The sequence below is a fragment of the Phyllopteryx taeniolatus genome, chromosome 1 (genome assembly GCF_024500385.1).
Source record: "Phyllopteryx taeniolatus isolate TA_2022b chromosome 1, UOR_Ptae_1.2, whole genome shotgun sequence".
Classification (NCBI taxonomy): Eukaryota; Metazoa; Chordata; class Actinopteri; order Syngnathiformes; family Syngnathidae; genus Phyllopteryx; species Phyllopteryx taeniolatus.
Genome location: NC_084502.1, coordinates 38813881 through 38819671, shown reverse-complemented (window position 1 = coordinate 38819671; position 5791 = coordinate 38813881). Strand labels below are relative to the sequence as shown.

Genomic DNA, 5791 nt, shown 5'->3' with positions numbered 1-5791 from the left:
GAATAAAATAGAGCTAACACACCCAAGAACGGCGAAAGGAGAAAAACAATACTGGACTATTCTTAAGTGGCCTTATTTGAGGAGCGGTCGAAACCTTATAGGAGAAGGAACTCGGGACAGCTGGAGCAGTTGGTCACGATCGGGGTGGACCAAAATAACAGCTGTCTCATTGAGTGCTAGAATTATTTGATTGCTGTGATTGCCTCAAAGGGTTGGGTAACAAAATATTATAAATTAGGATGTGGCTGTGTTGACAATTATGCAATCACATTTAAACTTGTTAAATGGGAGTCAGCACACACTTGCCACCATTTATAGTACATTTGAACCCCAAATGTTCTCTGTTCAGATGTTCTAGTAGGCTTTTCCTGACATTTTTTTTTTTCACATCTTACAACACAAGCCATGGTCTGCAGAGAGCTTCTGCAGCATCATCAAATGGAAAAGGACCACAGTCGTCTCAGAGAATATATGGCAGTGACATTACCAAGAACTGAACATCAAGACGGAAGCCTTCTCTTAACAAAAGCGACATCTAAGCCAGAATTCAAATCACACTGGGAAATCACCCCAGATGTGTGCTGCTGAAAATGTGTTATGGTCCGAACAAACCAAGGCTGAACTTTTTGGCCATAATTTCAAAATGAATGTTTGGCGCAAACATCTACAGTGAAGCGCGGTGGTGGCAGCATCATGAAAAGGTGCTGGGTTTCTTCAGTTGAAAATCGGGCCTCTGTCAAAGATTTTAAACAAAAATTATAATATAATACATCTTTTAAAGATTTGAAAATGTCAAGAGTACACCTTGAAACCGCAGGGTCGCCAGTACCAAGTACCAAGCCTACGTCAAGGTGGAGGGATTCATAACAGTTCCAAATAGCAGTTAAGTTAGCACAAAATCTTGAGTGTTCTGCTAGAAAGCAAAGAGATGCCAGGTAATGCATATTAGTACATCTGAACTTGATTTGGGTTTAATCAGAAGGGCTTTAAATGGTGGCAGGCGTGTGTTTACTCCCATTTAACACGAGTTTGAAAGTGACTGCCTACGTCTGAAACAGCCACATCATACTTGTGCCTTCACATTAAAGGAGTTGTTTATTCTTACTTCCCTTTAAAAGATTACATTTTTTATGATTTATTCTGGGCTATTTTTTTTATGTCACAAAAATCTGGCATTTAAACAGAGTTGTAGATGTTTGATATCCACTGTTTATAGTCTGTAATAATCCATCCATCCATTTTCTGAGCCGCTTCTCTTCACTAGGGTCGCGGGCGTGCTGGAGCCTATCTCAGCTATCATCGGGCAGGAGGCGGGTACACCCTGAACTGGTTGCCAGCCAATCCCAGGGCACATACAAACAAACAACCATTCACACTCACATTCAAACCTACGGGCAATTTAGAGTGTTCAATTAACGTGCATGTTTTTGGGATGTGGGAGGAAACCGGAGTGCCCGGAGAAAACCCACGGCATCTTACCCAGGCACGGGGAGAACATGCAAACTCCACACAGTCGGGGCCGGGGATTGAACCTCGCTCCTCAGAACTGTGAGGCTGACGCTCTAACCAGTCGGCCACCGTGGCACCAGTCTGTAATAATTATTTAGCAAAATGTTTACTAAATTGTAAACCTCAACAGTTTAAATGCTGGCATTAAAATATCTCCTTGAGCAAAGGTACCTTTTCCTACACAGAACAGATATGTGGCCAGGATGCTGTAACAATATTGACATTCTACTGCAAAATGTCCTTGTGGTCACATTTTATTTCTTCTGGCTTTAATATCAACATAATTAAGATTTTTAATGGGGGGGAAAAAACTAGTAAACTAGTCCTACTTGCAAAACTATTTTTATGACTGCTGCAGCTGTGTCTCCCTTCATTAAACATGACAATTTAACATCAGTAAAGTAAGTAAGTAAGACTTTGAAATCATGGATTGCATTAGTACAAAACCTTGTGGAGTGTGATTTTCGCAGTTGTTGCTTGAATGAAGACAAATAAATGGGCTGCAGCAAAAAGGGCAGTCTCTTGAGCAACACTCAAAGTCTGTATGTGCACGTGCCTGGGTACAATCATTTTAGTCCATGCCATTTTTATTTGGTCAACAAAATGAGCAATGCCTTACTTTTCATTTGTTGAATTTGAATAAATTCTCTTAAATTTTGTCAAATTTGAAGTAATTTCAGTGACCATTGTGGGGGGCAGGGGCAGCACATGCGTGGCCCTTAATTACCCACTCAGTTCCGTAAACTCTCGCAATTGTCCAATGACAAGAGAGTGGACCTTTATTTTCTGTTCAAGAAGTACTTTTGTATGTGCAAGTGTTTGTTTATTGCCTGAAGAGACAGAAACATCAAGATAACTACATAGTGGGTTCATAATTTGTTGTGCTGAATTGCCGTGGCACAATCAAGAGCAAAAGCCTGCTCTCCATCAGAAGCACTTGGGCTAAAAATAGTTCCCCCTTAAATGCCAAAGTGAATGTTTTTACAGTCATCAGAACAGTCACATCAATTAAAGAAAGAAGAAAAGTTTTTCTGTTTATTTGGAAGACATTTATTATAAAACAGTGGTATTTTCTTCCAGAGAAATATGGACCAAAGTGTAAAAATGCATCATTTTCCCTCCTCTGTGTGGGTGATACATGAAACAAGTACGTTTTGTAAAAAGTCTTTGTGATACAGTCTAAATAAAGAAATTAAATAATAATAATAATGGGCTAATACCCCAAACATTTGACTGAAACATCTGCTTGTGTCAAACAAGTCAAATCGGTGATGATCCCAACCTCCAGCCCACTGTGGTATGCACAGAAATCTTAGACTATGAACTGTTCTCGCAGACATCTGACACTTTGCCAAGCTCTTCACGCAAAAGACTGATGTGTTCCTGCATGTTCATCACCTCATAACTATGGGGAAAGTAATTAAGTGATACAAAAGATGAAATGCATGGTAAGAGAATAGGGCACTTCCATGCTACACATGAATATGCCTCACACAATAGAAACAAAATACACATGATCATTCCGCACCGCGCAATGATGGTCACGTAAAGGTATGGTAAAATATGAAGACAAGAAAGCGTGTAACAGCCCCAAAAAAACAATGAATAATACAAATGCATGGAGATTCACTGAACATTAGTGCTGTGAAAAAGTATTGCCAAATATTTTTGCAGTTTCTCCACTTTACTGTTTAAGCTCATCAAACAAATGTAAATACCGGACAAATATAACCCAAGTGAACTTAAAATGCTGTTTTAAAATGATTTCATTTATTAAGGACAAAAATATTCATTACCTGGCCCTGTGTGGAAAAATTAATTGTCCCCTTGAATTGATTGTGGTTAATCGCAATTTTTGGTTAATTTTCAGTGATCACACCCAACCCTGATTCCCTCCATACCTGTTCAATCAAGAAATCACTTAAACAGAATCTGTCCCGACAAAATCAAGTCAGACAAAAGATCTAAAATAGCTACAAAAATGACATGATCCAAAGAAATTCCAGAACAGTCTACAATTAAAGTAATTAACATCTATCAGCCTGGAAAGGGTTACAAAAGCCATTTCTAAAGCTTTAGGATTCCAAGCGAATCATGGGGGCCATCATCCTCACATGGAGAAAAAATGAAACAGTGGTGAACCTTCCCAGGAGTGGCCGGCCTACAAAGATTACCCCAAGAGAACAGCAATGACTCATCCAGGCGGCCACAATGGAACTCAGGACAACTTCTGAAGAACTGCAGGCTTCCCTTGCCTCAGTTAAGGTCAGTGTTCATGACACAAAAATAAGGAAGAGATTGGGGGAAAAAATGGCACCCATGGCAGAGTTCCAAGACAAAAACCACTACTGACCAAAAAGAAAATAAAGGTTTGTCTTACTTTTACTTACTTACTTTCTGGAAGGTGTGCGTCTGGCATAAATGTAGCACAGCGTTTCAAAAAAAGAACATCATACCAACAGTCAAACGTGTTGGTGGTGGTAGTGCGAATGTCTTGGGCTGCTTTGATTCTGCTCTTTAATAGAAAATCCTGAAGGAGAATGTTCAGCCACCAGTTTGTGACCTCAAGCTGAAGCACACTTGGGTTCTGCAGCAGAATAACGATCCAAAACACTCCAGCAAGTTAACTTCTGAATGGCTTATAAAAACTAAATTAAGGTTTTGGAGTGGCCTAGTCAAAGTCCAGACTTGGATTGAAATGCAGTGGCAAGACCTTAAAAAGGCTGTTCATGCTCAAAAACCCTCTATTTTTGCAGAATTCAAACAATTCTGCAAGGAAGAGTGGACCAAAATAGCTCCACAGAGATGTGAAAGACTGATTGCCAGTTATAGAAAACACTTGATTTCAGTTGTTGCTGCTGATGATGGCCCAACCAGTTATTAGGTTTAGGGGCCCATTACTTTTTCACATAGGGTCGGGTAACACTGAATAGTTTTTCCTTAATAAATGAAATCACCATTTGAAAACATAATTATGAGTTCATTTGGGTTATATTTGTCTGATATTTCCATTTGTTTGATGATCTTAAAGTGGGGGAACTATGAAAAATTTAAGAAACTAGTCTTTTTCACGGCACTGTATATTTTTTTAACTATAGAATTTACAATCCCCTGTCAGTGTTGGCAAATACAATAATCTACCGTGATCATGTCAAGACAATTTACAAAAACAAACTACAAAACAAAAACTATGTGGAACGCACCTTTTCTATAAGTCACACAATGACTCAGTCAGTTAAATCCCTCAAAAAACACAAATAGTATGTTACTGTCAGTAGGGGGTGACAGTTCTGCCAGGTCTGTTGCCAAATGGCAAGTTAATAAAAACATTACTTTTGCATTTACGCCCCTGTTGGAAAGAAAATGCCGCAATTCGGTTTGGGGAAAATGGAGACGGGCTTTGAAATAAATTGAGAATTTGGTTTTACTGAACTCCAAGAAACCAATGTGCCCAGAATCAGAGGTGAGACCAAGTCATTGCTTTGCAAATTACAAGTCAAATCTCAAGTCTTTGCCCTAAAGTCCCGAGTCAAGTCGTAAATCCTTGACTTTGAACTCAAAGTCAAGTTGCAAACTCAAAGTGAAACTCAAAGTCTAGGACTTGTGACTTGACTTGGGACTTGTGACTGACTTGTGATTTGCAAAGCAATGACTTGGTCTCACCTATGCCCAGAATAAATAAGAGTCAACACCAACAGAAGCTCAGATTTAGTCACTTTCAGTCTCATGCGAAGATGTAGCATCCAGCTACGCTGAGTAAAGAAGCAACGTTGCCTAGCAAACCGCATTCAGACAACCTTGCCAGAGGCTGTGGTTTAAAGAGGATGTCAAGAGACACATCTCCTTGCCAGAATGTGAAACAGATACAAAAAATATATTGAGTACAACTGTACCAGCAGTGAGTATTTTCTACAATGTTAGATAAAAAATAAATTCTGAGTAAATATTTAGCAAGGTTTGTGATAGAATCCAGCTATTTGAAACATGCTTTTGAGTTAGACCTCTATTAGGATTAGATTACTACATCAAAGAGCTCATATAGGCAATTAACTACAATTATTTAACAGAGAAATGGAGTCCAGTTCAGGGGCAGAAAGTGGATTGTTCTAGTGTATTCACTGCCAGGCTTCCATGTTAACATGGATATTTGAATTCAGGTAAACAACTCTCAATTGGATTATCACAATTTTAAAAAATAAAAAATAAAATAAAACAGGTTCTGAATCACAAAACTGGTAACCTGCTACATAAGCTATTAGAGGTGTAATAGTGCAAATGAGAC

The 5791-nt window shown here is 39.0% G+C and overlaps 1 protein-coding gene across 2 annotated transcripts in view; it reads right to left on the bottom strand.

The window, feature by feature from the left end:
• Nucleotides 1-2530: 2530 nt before the first annotated feature.
• The window catches only part of vgll4a (vestigial-like family member 4a), a 14975-nt gene continuing 11714 nt past the window's right edge, over nucleotides 2531-5791 (bottom strand). For both annotated transcript variants that reach the window (XM_061794576.1, XM_061794566.1), the window contains exon 6: nucleotides 2531-5791. This exon is cut by the window's right edge. The gene's annotated coding sequence lies outside the window, so the exon portion shown is untranslated.